The following is a 22,203-nucleotide window of genomic DNA, read 5'->3' as shown; positions in this document are numbered from 1 at the left end:
GAACTCTTCTGTGAGAACTTATGTTTCCCCACCTTCATCTGTGATTAGAGGTTAACAAGATTATACTCCCACTCTGTCTATGGTTCTATTATCTTTTACTGCAATATATTTCCCCATTTTGTGGACACGACCTACAGCTTAGTTATAATAACATGTTTTAGTAAGCAAATTTCTATTCTGACTCAAATTAAGTATTACCTATTGATAGAATTATGAAAGCCATGTGTATCAGGTTTTCCTAAAACAGTGGAGAATTCATGCTAAACTATTTATAACTCCAGGAGATGAGAGTGCAGCTTTCTGTGTTACAAACTGTACTTTAAAACTGAAGCAGTCTTTAGCATTTGGTCCTGCATATGCTCACAATTAACTATGTGTAGATTAATCATGTGGCATAATTTGCAATAAATATTTCATCCTGGTTGTCTTCCATCTAACCCACTTATTGTTGATAACTATTTTGCCTGTGCTTTACTATTTATTAAATGACATCACCTTCAATATTTAATCGTTCTATTCCTTACTATAGGACAGTGTGATAGATACTATTAATATTATTATAATTATTCCCATTATACAGTTGGGAATACTGAGGGTTTTCAGAGCCTTATTGAGATTTATTCAAGGCCACACCTAGCTTGCAAAGCAATAAAACTAAGGCTCTTGGTCCATTTGTTCTTTACAACATACTCAAAAGGCCTCCTTTCTTTCCCTGTTCTAGAATCACAGGAATGTAATTTGCATGTCTCTGTTCGAAAAATATCTACTAATCCTTATTTATAAATTACTCATGGGCCCATCTCCTTATCTATAAAAGAAAAAAATTAAGTAAGATCATTTCCTGTGCCAGCTCAAAAATCCTATACTTCCACAAAAGCTAGCCAAGGTAGCATGAACACTTAAAGCTATTCAGGGAATCTCCTGGTGGTCCAGTGGTTAGGACTCAGTGTTTTCACTGCTGGGGCCCGGGGTCAATCCCTGGTGGGGGATCTAAGATCCCGCAAGTCGTGAGGTGCAGGTAAATAGTGTTCTTCAGTCTCTGGTAGAGTCTGGGCAATGTTGAAAGGAGCTGGAGAGACCAGTGACCAATGGACCAATGTTTGGTAAATAATTACCAGGATGTTAGAGATGAAGAGGAAGTGGGAAATATGTGAACTAACAGGCAGTACTTTTTTAAATTTTAGACTAACATGTTACATATGAATGGTCCTTATAGTTTAGAGAAAATAAGAACACCCCTGACCACATGCTTTCATGCCTTCTAATTGCTTATTGCAGAGGTCAATTTTTTGAGTATCTGCTCATAACAGTCATCCTCCCAACAGCTCTCCCTCCCTGATCCCCAGAGGTGAACCTGGGCTCCTGGCTACAGAGGACCAGGACAGGGAAGGGTGCGACATGTGATTCTGGCAGCTGTGGGCGCCACTTCGCCCTCCCAATGCAGACTCAGGGCCAAGCGGGCCAGGGCGCTGAGACAAGGGAATCATGCAGGTGTGGAAGAGGAAATAGTGACAAAAGACAGAGCCAGAATCATCAAAAAGTCTACAAATAACAAATGTTGATGAGGGTGTGGAGAAAAGGGAACGCTTGTACTCTGTTGGTGGGAATGTAAATTGGTGCAGGCACTGTGGAAAACAGTATGGAGGTTTCTCAAAAAAACAAAACTAGAACTACTGTATGATCCAACAATACCACTCCTGGGTACATATCCGAAAAAGACAAAAACACTAATCTGAAAAGATACACGCACACCAATGTTCATAGCAGCATTATTTACAATCACCAAGACACGGAAGCAACCTACGTGCCCATCAACGGATGGATAGAGGTGAGAGATATATGTATACTCAGCCATAAAAAAGAATGAAATTTTGCCATTTGCAGCAACATGGATGGACTTGGAGGGCATTATGCTAAGTGAAATAACTCAGACAGAGAAAGATAAATACTGTATGATATTGCTTCTACGTGGAATCTAAAAAATACAACAAACTAGTGAATATAACATAAAAAGAAGCAGACCCACAGATATGGAAAACAAAATAGTGGTTACTGGTGGGGAGAGGGGGAGTGGGAGGTACAAACTGTTGGTTGTAAGATAGACTCAAGGATGTACTACTGTAAAACATGGGGACTATAGCCAATAACTGTAAATGGAAAGTAACCTTTAAAAATTGTATAAATTTTTTTTTAATAAATAAATAATTTTTTAAAAAGAGCCAGCAAACTCCTGATGACTTCCTGTTTCTGGCTCTAGTCTTTCCCCAAATCAAGATACTTTCCTGATTTGGGGTGTCATGATAGTCACAAATAAACTCCATTGCTGCTTAGCTGAGCTTGGTTTCTGTTCCCCTAGGGAATCCTAGTCAGTTCACTCAGACTGCAGGAATCCAAATGCCCTAGCCCTTGAGAGCTCTCAAATACTGCTCATAGTTTGGGCATCTGACACCTCACCTATTCACTTCTTCAAGCACCAGCTAGAAGCCAGGCACATTTCCAGATACAGAAGTTACATCAGTGAACAAAGCAGATCAAATTCCTCTACTAGTTGAGTTTCTTTACTCTGACACATCAGATAAATGGAAAGCCATGCTGTTTTCAGTGCACGCATCACCCTTCCACCTCTGTATCTTTGTTCATAATCTTCACTTGACAGAGCTTCCTTCCATCTGTTCATGGAAAATTCTACCAATGTTTTAGGTCACATATTCTTTTTTCTCTAATGTCTTTCTTGTTTTCTCAGTAGGTAGAATCTCTTTTCTCTTGTTAATTACAGAACAACTTCGTGTTTTATTTTGCAGAATGTGGTTATTTGTTAAGTCGAAAGCATTGGGAGTAAGAGAATAAATGCCTATTTTGACAAACTCTGGGGAAAAAAAAGGCTGGCATCACACCCATTGTACAATGAGTATATTTAACGAGTAGCCTGTCATTCTGTACACAAGACATTTCATTCATCAGAGCTGAGCCAATTTAACAACAATGGTAACTTTAAATATTCCTTATATTAGGCCTGGCATAAAGGCAAAGTATGAGATTTTTATTAAGTTAGTATAGTATACACTTAAACTCACATATTCCTAAAAGTTGGCAAAAGATAAATTAAAATGAGTCTTTATCTGTGTTCCCTTATAACACTACTGCTCTTGTCCCTTTTGGCTTTGTGGGAGAGTTTTATGTACATATTTGCCTCCCAGATTCTAAACTCCCTGTGGAACCAGTCCTGTATTTTATTTACCTTTGAGTGGAAGTTAATTTACTTAGATATAATTTTCTCTTTCCCACTATTACGTTTCCAGTTTCAAAGAATGAGCAGGTAATTTCCCCCCCTTTTCTTCCCACCCTGAATGTTAGCCATTCTAGGAGATCCTCTGTAATTTCACCTTAGAAGGTGGAAAGAAAGTACTGGCCCTTTCCTATGTGACAATACTTCTTAAACCTGTGAATACATGGACTTACTAAACTGGCTAAGAGGCTTGGGCTGTGCCTTTCCTATGAGAGAATTCCTAACAAGGCAAAGAGAATGAAAGCATAAGATGCCCTTTAGTCTTTGAGGTATCCTCTCTGCCATGAGGACTGGATTGTTCCTGTGGCACAGCTTTCATGAGGGCTAGGGGCAGCAATTCGCTGCTCAGAGCCCAATACAGAAAAGGAATATTGTAATGGGACATCATCACTGTCAATAAATCTTAGGTGTTAAAGAGGAAGAGAAGTCACTCTGGTGGAAAAAGCCATGCCATGTCTTTTTGCCTGTTAGTACTGAGACAGCATGGAGAATCTCCTGCTGCAGTGAGAACTCTGAAAGAGTTCAAGGACAGAGCTCAACATCAGAAGGCTGAAGAATCAGTGCAATTATTACTAATATTTATTAAATATTTATTGAATATTATTTAATATTTTCTTATGTAGAAAATAAAGGAAATTTGTTATTAAAACATGCTGCCTGATGTCCAGCTCTTGGAGTTCTGAACATTTTACTTAGCTGCCTTACAAAAAGTGTTAATTAACTCTTAAATTAACTTGAGGCCTGGCGGGAAGAAGGGGATCATCCTTGATCTTTGGCCAAAAATTTCCCATTATGTTTTGAATTTTGGATTCCCTTGTTCAGGGTTATAAATGACATTAGAGTTTTAAGGCAGAAAGTGTTTCTAGATTCTCCTGTAATTTGTTTGGGAATCTAGGCTCACTGAGCTGGTTTCCTTCTTGAAAGAAAGGGATCAGGATGCTGGTGTCTGGACAGTGGTCTGACCTTGGGATGGTGTCCCTTAGATATAGTGGTGTTGCCACACAGGCTGTGGGTGGTGACAGGCCTTCTGATGGAGTGATTTAATGATTCCAACATGGACAGAAAATACCAGAGTCAGAATATGAACCCAGACTTTATGATTCTAAATCCACAGGACCACTGTGTTATTACCTGGCTTCAAACCCTGGCTTTGCCCCCTGTGACTGAAAAATGGAACTCAGCTAAAGCACAGTACTAATGTGATACCATGGTAAACATCATTTTCCACTCCAGGGCTTTGCTTTTATAGGTATGAGTTTCCCAGTCCTCTTTTTGAACACGCAGCATTCTGCAAAGATTTACTACCAATTCCTTGCTCTCTCCCAAGCATTCACTAACACAGTGCCTTTAGCAGCCACTATTTTAGAAATAGAAATCACTTCCTAGCAGAAAATATGAACTCTTATCTAACTTTTCAGGTTAATTTATCCTTTTGAAAACGAGCCAGAAATAAATGTGGAATTTACTGACTATTAGATAAATAAATAAATAAACTTTAATTAAGAGCACTCTTTTAGGAGGGCTAGAGCTAATGAGTTTTTCAGCAAGTTTAAAGTTACAATTTCTTAACAACAGAAAATTGGCCTTTGGTTTCAGAACATTTTGTAGGTACTAGAAGGTAAACATTTAACACTAGTAAAGTCCATATGTCCCACTAGGAAAGAAAATCAGCTATTTTTTCAAACATGATACCAAAATATTTGAGGGCCCCCCATTTGAACTTACTGAATCAAAGCTGTATGGGCTTGTGATTTCCCACTCATAGATAGTCAGTTTTTTAAATCACCTACAATATATTGACCTTATATAATTGGAATTGTTTTTATTGCCAATTTTATTCTAAGATGTTTCTCAAATGTCTATAGAATCGATGTGTTTGTGGGCACACAAAATTTTATTAAAAGTTTCTAAAAAATTGTTAAAATTACTCCCAACTCTCCCTCTGGTAGTGGAGGAAAATGAACGGTAAGGGTTTTTCTTACCTTACCACAATGCTGTATTTTAAAGTGAGAAAGTGAGGGAGGGGAGTATGATGGAGATCATCAGATTCTCCCAGATCACCAGATTCTCCACTCCTTCCCTGCTATTCCATCCAAAGCAATGAAAGCCAGAATTTAATCATAAATCCACAGAGGATTATTCCCAGGGTGGCAGTTACTTCTTGTTGGAAGGTTCACTGCAATTTCCTTTCAGCTACGTAGGTAGCCATTGGTGGTGGAGAAGGAAATAATGGTATTCCCACACTAAATAAACAGGTTTTACGGACAAGACATAATAATGAACAAACCTGATTTCTCAAAGGGAAATTAAATATATAAATATAAAGCATCTGATGAGATCAGCATTGTGATATTGTTTCAAGATGGGTATTAAATTACAAAACTACTTTTTATCATTTCATATAATATTATTCTTCCTCTGTTACACAACCATCCAAGCAACACTCTTAAAATAACTCCATCATTTTACATTATATACATATATCAAACCATTATGTTGTATACCTAAAGCTAATACAATGTTATATGTCAGTTACATCCCAATGGAAAAAAGCACTCTAGTGTTCCATGTAAATGTCAATTTACAATCTTTTATTATTTGGGGGCCTGGTTTATTTTTGGTCTTTTTTTCCAGCTAAAGTGTAAGAGTATGCTATCAATATTTACTGAGGACAACCTCAATGTCATTTTTCATAACAACAAACTCTTTGCCTTTCCCTAAATAAGCCAGGAGCCATCATATCTTCAGTACTTTGCTTCCTTCCTTTCCTCTGCTTGGAGACCTCCTCTTCTCTGCCCACAACCCCTCCCTCTTTTATCTGTGCACGTCCTCATTGTCTGACCCTACCCCATAATCTCTTTGAGAGCAGGAACTGTTTTATTATTTTATTTCCTAAACATATTCCAGTGACTGTGGTTGAATGAAGGTATTTTCTGAAGATGAACTGATGGTATCTGCTGATTACGGATGAATCAAAATTCCAGAATGAAATGCCACTATAATTTACAGGTAGGACAAAATAACATTTTCAAACCTCATAAAACAGAATGTCAACTGACATAAATATTATCTTCACCACTTCTCTACAGAGATGATAATTTTTGAGGAAGTGTGGAGCTGGCAAGTTCTTAGAGATTACTCAGACAAGGGATTTTACTTTAGGTATGAAGAATGATGCCAACAGAAGTGATGTGACTTGACCAAGGTCACCTAGCTAGTTTTATCCCACAAGAGTCCATTCAATTGTTTTCCACAGTCTAACTATGAAGGAAATTAAAATTGAGTAGGTGTATCAGCATATAAGAAGCAAAATGGAAGTGAGTGGAGTATTTCTAGATACACCACAATTGATTTTCACTCATGTTTTGACAGATGGATGTGATGAAGTCTATGATTGCAGTTACTGTTTAAGAAGGTGACAGACTAACCAACATTGGTTTAAGCAAAGGATAAAGAAAGTGACCGTCCTTCAGTCTAGCTCCACATACTGATCTTAAATATTAACCACAAGATGTTCAAGTTCAAGGGCGTGAGTATCAGGTACTCAGAGTGTAACATTGACAGCTTTCAGAAATGCAGACCCAAAAAGAGTGCCAGGAAATATCCAAGAAGCAAATGGTCTTGAAGCTGTATAATTTCTTTGAGAAGCCAAAATGTAATCTAAAAATATATTGTCTGTTTCTTTAGGCTGATAAACCATATATATATGGCAGTTATCTTTCATATATAAAAACAAAATTTAATGTTTCACATGCCTAAGTTTTATGCCTCTTTCTCTAAATATATAAAGGCTTCATAAAGCTTTGACTCTTGAAATAAGATCAAAGATCACAATATTTAAAGCATTATGTCCAGATCTACTGCCACAGGAGATTAAAGAGAGAAAAGAAATATCAGTGTAAATTAAGAAAATGCATGAACAGTTATAAAAAATTAAGTTACTGTGCTGGGTTCTCTTCTGTCTCTTTCCATCTTCTTAAGTCAATTAAACATTATGCTTGGTTTTCGCCTGATCTATTTCATACAGCAATTTCCCCCTTTGTAAAGATGAGTCAGTTAAAGCTAGTGTTAAGTAAAATATGCCTGATTACTTATTGGAACCAAAACATGTTTGCCATTTTAATATATCTTGAAATCAACCACATCACTTTATTTATTGAAGAGGTTTAATTAGATTTTTTTATAAAGAGGACTTTATTTAAACTAAAGGAAATAGCTGATATTTATGAAGACAACTCTTTATTTACAGAATAAAACTGAACTTTGCCAAAACTTAGCATAAGCAAACATGTAGTTCCTGTTCCCCTAAAGGATTCTTACTAACATCTTTTTCCTTTCATGTTCAAAGGCGGAAAGCCACTGACTTTACCAAAGAGCATAGCAAAGCTATTCATAATGTACGCATGTCATTAGGATTAGGTGCTGCCCTGTTTCTCTGGGAAATTTACACCTTTCACACAGTCCTAAGCAGTTCTGATCTTTAGAAATCCATTCACAAATGCACACAAATCACATACGATTACATCTCTCCTCCTCTCTTCCCTTGGGAAATGCAAGAATTCCACCTTAGGTCACATAATGGACAGAGGTTCTTCAGGGCCCACTTCAGGGCTTCACACTCTTTAGGATAGATTGGCGAGTGACTGGGGGAGAAGGCACATGAAAGGCCAGATGGTAATTACATTTAGCCTAGTCCTCCTAGAAGGCCTGGAAATTTTGTGGCCCATGAACTGAGTTACTACTCTTGGGATGGTCCCTAATCATATCAGATAGCACAGCACCGGACACCTGGGATCCTTCGGGTCTCAGGTGTGGGAGAGAGGTGCTGGGGAGCTGTACTCCCATGCCTATGTGCAGACTCCTATACCTGGCTGTCTACAGTTGGACTAAAGACAACCGGATTCATCTACTCATTATGGGATGCTAAAATGACAGAATCACTTTGTCTCAATGTTTTCCATGGCAATTGATACATAAGGAAGCTCAAAGACTGACACACTTGTTTCTATGTTCCATTCAGTCTCTTTGAAAGTCTTATATTCTGGTTGTTATCATTACCTCACAGTAACCTGTATTCCTCCTCTCTGCAGGGAAGAACAAGCTGAATAAGCAGGAAAGGGCTCCTTCTGGGTCTGCACCTTTTTAATGAACATATATGGGATGTGACCATTTACATTTACATTTCTGCTCCCCTTAGTTTTGCTGCAGCTCAGCAAATACAGAATGTGGATCTTTCCATGACTTCAGCAATGATAAAACTCAGAAAACCATTTGCCCTACTTCACGTGGTAGCTGCTGCCCCACAAGACAGCAGTACCTTTATCTATAATTTCATCTGCCCAGATTCTCCTCTCCAGGGTGTCACACAGAGCACTTCCATGAAACATCTATTGCTTTAAAATTGCACCTTTGATTTAGTCAGGATCTTGGCAGAAAATAGAGTCTACACTCAAAAGGGGCTGAATGAATACAATTTGATGGGAAAAAATGCTAAGCAGGTTCAGATGGTTGATGAAGCACGCAGGAACCGGCAGTGGAGACAGCCAGACACCCCTGGGTGTTAACAGGCAAGGAGGTGAAAGCAGCTCTTTTGCCCTTTTCCTGTTTGCCCATTTAACGGTTCACTGAGATTCTTCTCCCTTTTTTCCCTTTAAAAACTGCTGAGCAGAATCTTAGGAGTTGGTCTTGGGACATATGTCCAACTTCTCCCCAGATTGCCAACTTTTCTGGTTAAGGAATCTTTACTGTCTATTGACACTTGCCTCTTGAATTATTGGCTTTTGAATGGCAAGCAGCTGAACCCGAGTTCAATAACAGAGGAAACGGAAGCCCCAGCTCCCAGTGAGAGCGGGAGCTTTGGCAGACCTCAGCAGGAGGTTTACCAGAGGAGAATGCAGCCACCTAGACTAGAAAGTAGGGGGTGGTGGGGGCAATCCCTCAACTTTCCATCAATGCCTTCCTTGGGCTAAACCCAAAAGAACCCAGAAGACAAGGGCTCCCAGATTATGTCTAACTATGGAAAGTGGCCTTTGGGGACTGAGGGTCTTTCCGGAGACTCGCCCCTTGTTTGACTTCTACCTGACATTTCACCACTCTCACCATTCCCTTCTCTGGACTTCGCATTCTACAGCTGCTGCCAGGGCTCCAGCTCTTGCTGGGCTCTGGAAATGCTGCTCTCTCCATTTGCATATTTAGTCCTCCCCACTGGTGCATGTCCCTGGGCATCATCATCTTGTTTTGGTTCCTTGAACCTACTTTTCCTCTGCATGCACAGCAAGGATGACTTGCAAGTTCCACAGATGTGAAGGGCTGGTGGGAAGTGGGGAAATAACAATGTGTCCCGTCTTATCTCTAAAAAACACTTCTTTCTCTTTGCGTAAAAAACAAATGAAATTAAACTATTTTACGGAAATGAATAAAATCTTCAGGATAAGAGATTCTGTTTAATACCCTAACCCTTAGCACAGTGCCTAGTATATGGTAGGTACTTAGACATTAGCATTTTCAAATCAATTCTGATAATGATTTAAGAGGAATAATAATGAATATATGCCAGGACCTTGAAACCTCACGGCAATCTCATGAAATAAATACTATTATTATTATCATTATTTTATAGATGAGGAAGCTAAGTTTTTGTTTTGTTTTGTTGCTACTTCAAACAGTGCTGGTGCAAACATCACTTTACAGATGGTTTTCCCACTCGTACAGATACTCGTATCTGTAGATACATTCTCAAGAAATGGCTCTGCTGAGCGGAAGGGAATGTGCCTTTTAACTCTGGTGGCTATAACTAGATTTTCCTACAAAGGCATGGCACCATCTTATACTCCAACAGCAGCGTAAAAGCCCTGTTTCCCACACCTCTGCCCTCATTAGGAATTATCAAACTTCTTACTTTGTTAACCAGGAAGTGAAATCTAGGCCAAGTCTTGACTTTGCCTGAGAGTTTCCTATAGGACTTTACTAGGAGAAACACAAAGATGTGTGGAGGAGAAAGAGAAAATGTGTTCCAAGAAGAGGAAATATTGTGTACAGGACAGATTTCAGGTTGGGACTGTGGAAATGGTTAGAGTTTGGGTAGGTGGGTAGATGCCAGATCACATAGCGCCCAGCACACCTGCTACAGAAGGAAAGATGGAACCGTGTTCACAAGGAAACCAGGAGAGTATGATGTTGAAACGCTAAAACCAAGTATTTTGGTTTTTCTTTCCACCAGTTTGAGGGAGCCATCTCTTTCCTGTCAGAACACTGACAGTACTAGTAGTCTTTATAATTGGCTTATTTGCTCCTAAAACCACTTAAGTCAAGGTGGATGTGGGTATGAGAGGGCTGACTAACTGTCAGGAGGACAATGGTTAGAAAATCCGGAGACCAAAACATTTCTTTTCCTTCTGATGTCCTGATCGTGCTAATATAAAGTTTTCTCTTACTAGAAACTGCACATTTCCCTTATCCCAGTATTATATAATAAGAGTAATAGTCTTTAGAAAATTTCATACAGAAAATGATACCTCTTCTATTTCCCTTGTATCCTCAAATGAGACAATCCCAACGAAACACTGACAACTCTTTCAGATATCCTATTTCACTACTTCACTTTTTGGACATAAAATATAATGTCACTTTATCAGAAAACCATAATTTCATTTTACAGAACAAGAAGGATTAATTTTTCACAAATCAGCATATTTATCAGACAAATTCCAGATCATGAGACATATGTGATTAGTGATGCATTTGTAGGATAAATGATTAAAATGGCAGTATTGAGTCACTTATTTTTCTTTAATTATTAATGGACATATGACATGGGTCTATTAAATCTAATCATCTTGGATTTGGTTGATATTTGGATGCTCATGGTCCAGAGTTAATCTCATTTACAAAGAATATTAGAATTAGAAAAAAATCTGAGGAATTATTTAATTTATGCTCTCAATTGTCAAAGAATTTAACTTGGCTTGGTAGAAATTTTGTTTGGCTTTATCTTTAGGCCCAAACCATTTCTCAAAATAAATTAAGTAAATCAGTGTAATTTTAAGTTTCTTTTCCAGTCATAGGTACTTTCTCCCTATAGTTGTTCCTTCTACTCTGAAGAAAAATGTCTACATTTCCTAGGCTTTTCAAATCTCTCAAAGGATTATAAGCCTGATAATATAATTATGTAATTATCATATAATTAAATTATATGTAATTATATATAATACAATGATTGTATTATATTATTCAATATATTATGATAATATAATTATATGTAATATAATGATTATTACCCTGATAATATAATTTTTAAAGAATAAGGGCTGACATATTAGAAAAAACAAGTAAAAATACTAGACATAGGGTTGGCTAGTTATCTTGGGATACTGCAATTTTAAAACTATCTTTAGGGGCAGGGTGAGAGAGTCCAGGTAACCATCCATCCTTGGTTATCCTTGTCCCACCTAATCTCCAGTTCCTGATGCCTCAGTTCTTTGAACATTTGTCCTTGAATCTAGCATCTTTTGAGTCCCAGATCCTGATATTGATATAAATGTCCTCTTTGCTCAGAAGATATTATACTAGGAGGACACCCTGGGACAGGCTTGATATGTTGGGGACCGTCTGATGCCAAATATTATTATAAACGATTATTTTCTGAACACGTTTAATATGTGAACGACACTGCAATAAACCACTTGACATACATTATATCTTTTGAATTCTGACAAATTCTGTACCATTCTCACCTGGCAGCTAAAGGGATTTTCAGAGAGGTTAAATAAATTGTCCGTGGTCACAGAGCTAACCAGTGATAAGGAAGGGGATTGTCTGACAAGACATTTATACCCCTAACTCTGCTGGGGTAGGGTGTAGCTTGACAACTTCCACTCTCAACAGAAGACTCTAATATTGAGCTGAGTCACAGCTTCAGAAAAAATAGAATTCACATATACTACCAGTTCATTTGAAATTCATTGTATTTAATATCTATTTAAATTATTCTCTATTGTATAATTTTTCCCTGAATTAATATTCCAAAATGGAATAAAAGATCTTTTAAGTTCTTCTCCGGTATTTACTTTAAGATCAAATAAAGATGGAAGTGACTGGGATCCTGGTGTTGGGAAATGAGTCATTTAAAAGAAGAATTTATATTTGATGTTGGGAATAATTTTTCATGTTGTGAATCTGTATATCAAACCCAAAAGAGTTTTGCTCAAGGTAAATAAAGAAAGCAGCATGAATGATTGACAGTTGCAAAGAGTTCCAAATGTATTGCAGCCATAAGTGAACCACTTCTTCCTTTTGGAATTTGATTTTTCCTTCTAGATCTCATTGGCAAGTTGCTATTTAATTGACCTGAGTGAATAGAGTTACGTAAAGTCCAAAATACAAAGGAACTAGGTAGCATTAAGTGACATAATGCAGGTGACTATGATGAGTATAATAAATGGTGTGTTGAAATCATTCCGTAAGCACTTTAGTAATACATATGAAGAACAATCAATTAAGCATATTATACAAATAAATGTATGATAAATTGGGGAAAATGTATTAATCCTAGAAACCGAAACAAAAAATTGGTAGTACATCTCAGTCCTTACACTGAGTGCTTTGGAGCAGGAAGACCCTTGAAATAGGTCTTTATCAGAAAACACTTAGAAATTATACTCACCAATATGTTGAAACTACATACACTAGGGAGTCTTGCCTCGTAGAATAGTAGAAAGAGAAGTAGATTTGACATCTGGAGATACTGAGCTTTTATTTTCTTCTCTGTAAAATGAGAACACTAATGGGACCTATCTTATAGGGTGGCTATGGGTCTGAGAAAGGGTCATGTCTATAAAATTACTTGGAAATACAGATACAATCATTCAAACATAAGATATTATTATTTTGATTAATCAAAATGTAGTTACCTGGCACATTTTTATATCTACGTTTTAGATTAAGTCCCTTAATTCACAGATATCTTAGAATAACACAATTTGAATTTTTAGTACAATATGTTTTGAAAAGAATTTCTAACTCTTGGGGGGAAAATGTGTGTGTGTGTGTCTGTGTGTCTGTGTGTGTGAGTGTGTGTGTGTGTGTGTGTGTGTCTGTGTATGTGTGTCTGTGTGTGTGTGTGTGTGTGTGTGTGTGTGTGTGTGTGTGTGTGTTTGTGTGGCTTATCTATTTCCACCACGCATATCAGCTCCAGAAAATGCCTGGACTAAATTGCTGAAGTTTGAGGTAACAATTCATGGGCAGATATAAAATTCTGAAACTCTAGCATGCAAATGTATAATTTTATGGGCCAAGAGCGATCATTCAGTATGACTTCTAAAGACATGTAAATGAACTTGTTCTATACCTGTTCCAGCCCCATGACTTTATGATTTTGTGATTATAGAACATGACCTCAACTGCCTTCCAGGAAGAGGAGAAAGTCCTAAACTGAAGGTCCTTAATCTTCTAAATTCTTTGATGGGTTTGCGCATTTACATCCAGATATAAGAGCGTGGAAAGCTGGCCTACCAGGCACACTAGAAGGAAAAGAATTTGCAGTTCTCAGAACATCTTGCAGGGAGGGGGTGGGGAGCAGAGATGGTAGAGAAAGGAAAGAGAATACGGGGAAGAGCAGCCCAAATCCTTAGTGAAATCTATTTAACTCAAAAGATGATTGGTATGCATAAATCCCCGGTAGAAACTAGTGACAGATGGAATCTGGGTCACTTTTTTAGAGTGACGAGTATACATGGAGCTAGGACTCCAGGACATAGAGGAGGATGCAAGATTTTAAGTCCCTGAAAAAATGCAGAAGGGTTTGGGGACCTCCACAGACTATGGAACTGGTAGGAATTTGAGACAGTTATGCCTAACTCTTCAAGGGGACGAAGAGCTTATAGCTGAGTTATACAAGTAAGACATATATCTATTTATTCATTTGGAATTTTTAACCTGACTGCTTCCAAAAGGAGAAATTATACATTGTTTTATTATTTAGTGTAATAGAACTTTATGTAGAGGAGTTAACAATGGTTCTCAAACAGGGGGAGGGGATGATTAGGACGTGAGGAGGTAGGAGGGGCAATTTTGCCCTTAGGAGAGACGTGTTCATGTCTGAAAATACTGTTGATTGTCATAACTGGGGGTTGTTGCTGGCACTTTTTGGGTAGAGGCCAGGGATGCTGCTCCACATTATATGATGTACAGGACACACCCCACAGCACAATGTCAGTTGTGCTGAGCTGAGAAGCCCTGACTATGCCAACCTATCATTTTACAAATAAAAAACTGAACATCAGAGCGGGTCAGTGACATAGGCCAAGTCACACAGCAAGCCAGCAGAAGAGATAGGCCCTCTAGTGTTTTTCCCATCACACTATGTAACTTCTGAAAGCTAAAAATGGAACTGTTGGAAAATAAAGCTTCTTATGAACAAATTTAGGTTTAAGATGTACTAAGTAAATGCATAAATCTTTAAAACAGAGTACTGCTTACACTGGGAAATCTGGGCCACCAGGGAAATAGAAAACAATTATGTAACATATCTTTGAAATATGTTCAATAATATAAAAAGGACCTATTCGAAATATATTATAGTAAGAACTATTTTTTATGAGATTTAACCAAAGCCCTGCCCAGCATAGCGGTTCTCAGCCTGTAGCAGCTTCACAGTCACCTGGAAGGCTTGTTAAAAGACAAATTGCCCCACCCCAAACCCAGAGGTTGTGACTCAGGAAATCTGGAACAAGGCCTGAGGATCTGCATTCCTAACAAGTTCTCAGGTGATGCTGTTGCTGCTATTGTTCAGGACATAACACTTTGAGGTAACACTGGCCTAGCATTTGGTATGTACTCAACTGGCCTAGTATTGTAGGTATTTAAAAAACATAACTTCACCAAAAGATGTAATCTTACTTTAGCATAGATTAATTAATAGGGCTAATTCACATTTAGAAGAATATATCCTACTGATGGCCGAATCAAAACTAACTTTAGACCTCACTTAACTCAAATACCTTACTTTAGAAATGAAGAAATTAATATAACTTTTAAGCTACATTACCAGAAAGAATTCATTTTAACAATAGCCAATAGAAATAGTATTAAACAAAAATCATTTATAAACAATTAGAGTACTGACAGTGTTATCCTAAAGATATACAAAGTAAAAGATTGTAAGTACAACTAAATATGTATGCATTATTGTCAACATTATGTTTATGAGGAATATTCTCAATGCCAAGCTAAGTAAAACCCGGTCTGATGGGGCCCTTATGCCAAGCTAAGTCTATGGGGAAAATGCTTATTGAACATCAATAATACACAGTCAGGCCCTGAGGGACCATAACTGTCTCCTTAAATTATTTAGAAAAACATGTACATGTTTAATCAATTAAATATAGCATAAGATGATAAGCAGTATATTCCCATCATAAATAATCCATGTGTCACTGTTAATCTTGATTAACAGAATGAAAAGTACTCTCAAAGAAATTCATTTTAGTAACACTCATTTTCATTCCATTCATTTAATTAAAAGAATGCAACAAATTTCAGATACTTTAAAACTACCTGTGTACCTAGTGAGTGTTCTCCAATTAACCTGCCTCATGCCGGTCTTCACTTAGAAACACCCAACGACTGAGTAGTCAGCATCCTCTTTATCTCTTTAAAATCATGAAGGCAGTTTACACAGCCTTTATTTTCCTAATCACGACATCCTGTCCAAGGCACTGAACTTTGCTTGCCAAGGGCACGCAGGAAGCCAACCCCTCTCAAATGTGCTGTATCTATCTTCAACTTTTAAAATAACCACCTATCCTTTAAATCAGGTGCCATTTGTTGTCTCATAATCTCTGGTTAAATTTTATTAAAATTTTTTTCCCCAATATTACACTGCTGCCGCAATCTTACCAGGCTTTTCTGCAGCATTCAATAAGAGTCTCCCGTTTTAACTAATTCCCGTACCAGGACACAGTGTGAGAGTCTAAAACAGAATCAGCATGATATCAGTTCTACTTTTGCTCAGAGAATAAATAAGTGTTCATGCTAAACCTGGGATAATGCTTCCAAGCACCCCATACACAGCAGTGTGAACGAATGCAGTTAATCCAACACTAGTCAGGCTTGTATCAAATGGCGCTCCTACTGCAGTATTCACCTTGGAATAAGTAGGCAGGATTTATTATTTGTTGAAGTCACATAACTGCCAGGTTATGCAGGCTCTGTTCTCATACTATCACAAACAATCACAACAGAAGACAAATACAGGAAAACATAAAGCTCATTTACAAGGGAAGCAAATTTGCAATCAGACAAGGGCAATGTAACAGCCAAGAACTGCAGTAAATCTCTTACAGCTAATAGCCCCATCTAATAATGCTCTCCTTCAATGCCTCTGAGCAAATGGATTGCATTCAGTTTAAACAATCAAATCCAACATGCATTCCTCGATAGTTAGAGATGATGCTTGATAAGCAAACTCTAATTTATGATTCATTTACTCTTTAACTGTCTTAAAGCTAGGATTGCTGGAAGACATCCTATGCTTATTCAAGCATGCTGACAGAACTGAAATCTCTTAGTAATTTCCCTCTACACCTCTCAGCATGGCTGACAGGCAGCTGCCAAGACTATAGCACATAAACCACTGATTCATGCAAAAAATATTTACCCCCAAAAGATGGAGTAAAAGCTCAGCTTCCTCCAGCTTCCATAGCCCCTGAAGTGTTAATCTGAAGGAAGAGTTCCATGAGTTTTCACAGGCCAGCAGTGTGTCTCCTACACTTGACCTAGACAGCCTTACATAACGAAGCATCGGAGCTGGGGAGCTTGCTGAATGTCATCACCAGCAAGAGTGAGGAGTATTGGCAGCAGCAGGCAGGCGGGCAGGCTGGGAGTTTGCATGGAAATCAAGAAGTCTTGTCTTTCTCTTTTCAAATGTTTGGGAAGGACAGTTAAGAATAGCTCAGAAACTGGTCCCGTTCTTTTTGTGGGGAGAATGACCAGAAGCATAGAAGCTAAGTCTTCCAGCAAGTACAAGATACCTCTTTCGGTGTTTGCAGTAAACCTAACAGAATGACTGGCTGTCTGTAAAGGACTGTGCCATGACACCTCAGATGAAGGGAATGGTAAAGCAAAGTAATGACTCAAAGGCTACCACGGAGCTTCTACCTTTAACTCATTGTGGTAAGTATAGGGGAATATGTGTATTTGTAACAGAGGAATACTTTCAGGTGTGAGTTGGTTTGCAGGATGATAACTAAAGGATTTGTAAAGAGTGTTCATGTCCCTTGAACATCTTATTGTAAGCAAGATGATAGCATTTATAATCCTGTGTATCAAATTCAGAATGCGGTGGGTTAAACTGGCTGTGTTTGATGTATTTCAGTTTCAGATATTTTCATGAAAGTAGTAAGAGAAGCAGGTACCTCTCTGTGGTGGTTTGCAGATAACTATCAAATGTGTTAATTACTTCTACTGTCTGTACTAAAAAGATTTGAATTTCAGCATTCAGATTTTGCGTAAAATGAATCTTTTTTTAGACTTTGAAAGCAGTTTCTCAGAATAAGGCAAGAGGATCACCGTGCTTTTAAATAAGCTTTCTTAGACTCACTCCTGGATATCTGGGGGATACTTTGGAACAGCAAATTAAAAACAATGCACTCTACATCTAATTTTCATTCAATTACCTAAAATGCGTGCAATACAAGTTAGGTCCTTAAAACCTGGAAATAATAAAACCAGTCCTATATTCTGATCCTGAGTAAAGTGATATGGTATTATTAATATGATATTATATTGTTTAATTATATATAAAACTGTGGTTTTGTATGCGATATGGGCTAAGATATATAATTCCCAAGGCAGTAGAAACAGAAAAGAAGCCATGCATCTTTTAAAACTAATCTTAATGTCCTGCTCTTAGTCAGGAAACTTGTCTACTAATGCATCCCACCGAGAATACAGGAGGGAAATAAGAGAAGCTTAGGTCTACGAAACAACACAATAGTTTAATTCCACCCCATCACGTAACCCCTAAGGAAACAGAGGTAGAAAGAAGTTAAATGATGGGCTGATGGTGACACGAAGAAGTGAGTAGAAAGTGGTTTTCTTGATAGTCACCGGTACTTTGCTGACCATACCACAGTGAATAACTGTCCTTTAGTACTGGTATAAAGGCCTGATGTACAATAATTTTTTTATCATAGGAATGACAGAACAAAGTGGAATAGCATTAAATATCTGCTTCTAGCAGTATTCTGATTTTTGAAAAACAAGTTTTGTAGTGGACAGAATGAGAAATTTTCTTCAATTATTTCTCACAACTGTAATGAACATACTGGTATGATAGTTAACTAAAATGTCAAATTATGAAAGAGTATTCTGAACATTTAGCACTGGATACCATGTTGGTGGTTCAAGTTCTTTTATTTTGTTGATATTGATTGTGGTGCTAGGCTTATCTGTCTCTTGGAGAGCTAATGTACATGAAATAACCAATAGGAAGCAAAGGACTGGAAAACAGAATGTTTCAAAAGAGATTCTGTCTTGTTACTTTCAAGCAAACTGACCCTTTTGTAGTCAGGCACTTGTTTCTCATTTTTGCATCCCTGCCCACAGCACAGGGGTTACTGCGCCCTCAATAACTGTTTGCTGAATGAATAAATGGAGGGGTGAAATGCATCCATATTGACCCTTCTATGAGAGTTGCATGTTATTGCCAAGTAGAATTCCTTGGAAGAGTCATTTTAAGGAAAGTATAAGAATGATTTATGAATGTATGACTTAAATAAGTGCCAAAGTAAATTAATGCTCCTGAAATGCTTGTTTAGAAACTGCTCTTACAAATTTTTTTTTTACTGTATTCCTTGCAACCTAATTAGATCAACTTGGTATAGGTTTGACAGCCCATAAGAGATAATCCAACTCTCACTAGGTTAACCAAATAGAGGTTTTGTTTTACTCAAGTGACATTAAGTTGAAACAAGTGACATTAAGGTCAAATGACATTAAGTTAGGATTTCACAGTCCTGGCAGACCCACAGTCCTCAGGGCTCTAAGCTCATTTTTCCTTCCACTTGGCCATCCTTAGTATGTGGCTTTTATCCTCTGATTTGTTGCCTTGCGGTCTCAGAATGGCTCCCTCACCTCTTGCATCCTGACTACATTCTAGGCAGGAGGACAGAAAGGGCAAAGGGCAAAAGGCAAAAGGGAAGTGCTAGCCGGATCAGCTTTCTCCAAGAGCTTTCCCAGAAGAGACTTTGACTTACGTCTTCTGGGTTGTAACTGTAAAAAATGCCACCCCTCCTGGGGGTGGGGGGAGTCTGGAAAAATTGTGTTTTTAGCTGAACTCATTGCCACCCCCAACAGAGCTGGGGTTCTGTTTTTAAAGCAAAGTGAGGTGCTTCCATTCTCCCTTAGCATACAGTTTTGGTGATTCTGGGAAAATTCTGAAGTGTGATCATTTAGTTTAAGCTGATTTATCTTTCAAAAGAAGGAAAAGTTTTCTCATTTTATATCTGGCTCTTCTATGGAAAAAATTATCCTACTTTTGCAATAGAACATTACCTGGGAAACAATGGATTTACAACTACACTGTCGTCAAATAGATACAAAGAGAAAGCTGGAGATAAACTTTTCAGAATGAAAACGGGAAAATAATCCCATCTGCCATTTCACCTCATACTCAGCCATAATCACAATCAAGGTTGTCTAAAACTGTTTCTTTCTGGAAAGATTCTATAAAAGATTCTATAAAAAATTCTATAAAAGATTAAATGGACATTGAATTAAAGCTCTAACCCTTAAAATTTATGCAACTACTAAGTAAAATGGTGTCTCACTAATTTAGAAAAGAGGCTTTTCTTCATTTGTTTCAGTTTTGTCTGTTGTCTTGTTGGAATCAGCTAGACTGAAAAGCACATGGTGCCTCCCGCTGAGCCATGGAAAACTTTATCAGATAACCCAACTAGGTCACAAGAGTGCCTCTCTAAACCAGAAGCTGTTCTTTATATTGTCTGGAATAATACTGACATCTTTTAAAAAACCTGGAACAAAATGACCCCTCAAGCCAAAAGTTTTACTTTAAACTTATAGAGGGTTCCTGGGCACAGAAGAATAGAAGCTCTCTAATCTTAGAGGAAAAAAATGATGCCATTCATAATTTCTACCAAATTTAACTTTTAAAGGAAGATAGTTGACTTCTGAACCCAAGTCACAATCACCTTGAAATAACCTATTTGGAAAAAAATTGAATATTGCAGTAGCTTCTACGTCACTGAATAGCCATGAGGAGCAAGGTATTTATTTCACTTTCTTACAGAAATAAGTGAGGCAATTCTTTGCAGAACACCAAGACTATTCCCAGCCTAACTGGAAACAGCAAAAATAAAATATGTTTAGTACCTGGCAGGTATGAGTTTTACAAGTCGCAAACTCAAGAGAGAACAAAATTGCAACTTTCTTCATTTCCCTATAAATTAATTTAATTTCTATTTTACTGTCCCATTTTTGCCTAATGGCAGAAAACGTAATTATTTCTAGGTCAGCTCAATCACTTTAATACTTTTTCGGTTATCTCAGGTTTAGCTCAGTAAAATGTGAGATTTTAATTTTTGCCCTTTCTATTAATTAGAGTTAACACTAGCTTCGGCAACAAATACACCCAAAAGTCTTGGTAGCTTAGTACAATGAAACTGTATTTCTTACTCACACAAAGATCTATGTGGTTGTTCCTGGTTGGCAGGCGGCCTTCTGCATGATGATTCATGGATCCTTCTTGCGGCTCCTCCTGCCTCTAGAGTAAGCTAACAGACAAAAAGAGATCGTGAAGAATTACACATACCTCTTCAGCCCAGAAGAGGTACACATGACTGGCTTACATTTAAATGGTGAGGAATAGTCACATAGCTCCACCTAGATGCAATGGGAGGCTGAGAAATGTTGTCCCTGGCTGGGCAGCCATTTTTCAGAAGGGAGCATAAGTTATTGTGGTCATCAAGCTCTCTCTGCCTACTTTTCATCTTTGCAGTTGAAGCATCTTTTGAAAATATATCATCTTTTGCCAATTTTTGTCTTTTGAGATTAAATTAGAGAACTGAGGGCTTCCCTGGTGGCACAGTGGTTGAGAATCTGCCTGCCAATGCAGGGGACACGGGTTCAAGCCCTGGTCTGGGAAGATCCAACATGCCGCGGAGCGACTAGGCCCGTGCGCCACAACTACTGAGCCTGCGCGTCTGGAGCCTGTGCTCCGCAACGAGAGGCCGCGACAGTGAAAGGTCTGCGCAACGCGATGAAGAGTGGCCCCCACTCGCCGCAACTAGAGAAAGACCTTGCACAGAAACTAAGACCCAACACAGCCCTAAATAAATAAATTTAAATTAGAGAACTGAGAGGATTTAACAGTGGGTGTAGCGGATCTCTCCTTGTGTTGGTGGCATAATTGGTTATATTTTGCACCTGGAAATGATATCGCATCCTTTTTCTTCCACCTAAGGAGATCAGAGAAACTTTAGTACAGGTATTCAAATGTTTACATTATAGTACCTGAAATTCAGGTCTATAGTTTTACATTTTAAATAAAGTACCCCAAATTGGAACAGTTCCATATGCTATGAGAAACATGGCTTGTTTATATGAATTTTGAAAGAACAGTTTCTAAATCCATTCTGAACATAACATCCAGCTAATGCTTGGATATCACTTTGGCATTTCAGGCAGGATGTAAGAAAATACAAGGAGGAAGGGTTGCAGCCTGTATCAGGAAAGCGAATTTCTCAGAAATCCTCAGCAGACTTCTTCATGGGTCTCACTGGCCAGAATTGTTATATGGCTACTTATAGTGGCAAGAGAAGAAGCCGGGAAAGATAGCTTTCAAGTTGGATTGTTAGATGTTTGAAACAAAATTGGGGTTCTCTTAATAAGGAAGAAGGAGA

The 22,203-nt window shown here is 38.0% G+C and overlaps 1 protein-coding gene and 1 long non-coding RNA gene across 2 annotated transcripts in view; one reads left to right on the top strand and one right to left on the bottom strand.

Moving 5' to 3' along the window:
* The window catches only part of LOC137226572 (sodium channel protein type 1 subunit alpha), a 164,603-nt gene extending 147,286 nt beyond the window's left edge, over positions 1-17,317 (bottom strand). The window contains exon 1 of the mRNA XM_067741673.1: positions 16,941-17,317. The gene's annotated coding sequence lies outside the window, so the exon portion shown is untranslated. The remainder of the gene's footprint in view (positions 1-16,940) is intronic.
* Positions 16,950-22,203, top strand: part of LOC137226576 (uncharacterized) — a 59,138-nt gene continuing 53,884 nt past the window's right edge. Inside the window, exon 1 of the long non-coding RNA XR_010944412.1 lies at positions 16,950-17,455. This is a non-coding gene — a long non-coding RNA (uncharacterized lncRNA). The remainder of the gene's footprint in view (positions 17,456-22,203) is intronic.

This window comes from Pseudorca crassidens, chromosome 6, assembly GCF_039906515.1.
Source record: "Pseudorca crassidens isolate mPseCra1 chromosome 6, mPseCra1.hap1, whole genome shotgun sequence".
In the NCBI taxonomy this organism is placed as follows: Eukaryota; Metazoa; Chordata; class Mammalia; order Artiodactyla; family Delphinidae; genus Pseudorca; species Pseudorca crassidens.
Note: the sequence above shows the minus strand (reverse complement) of the source record. Positions and strands in the feature narration are given on the sequence as shown.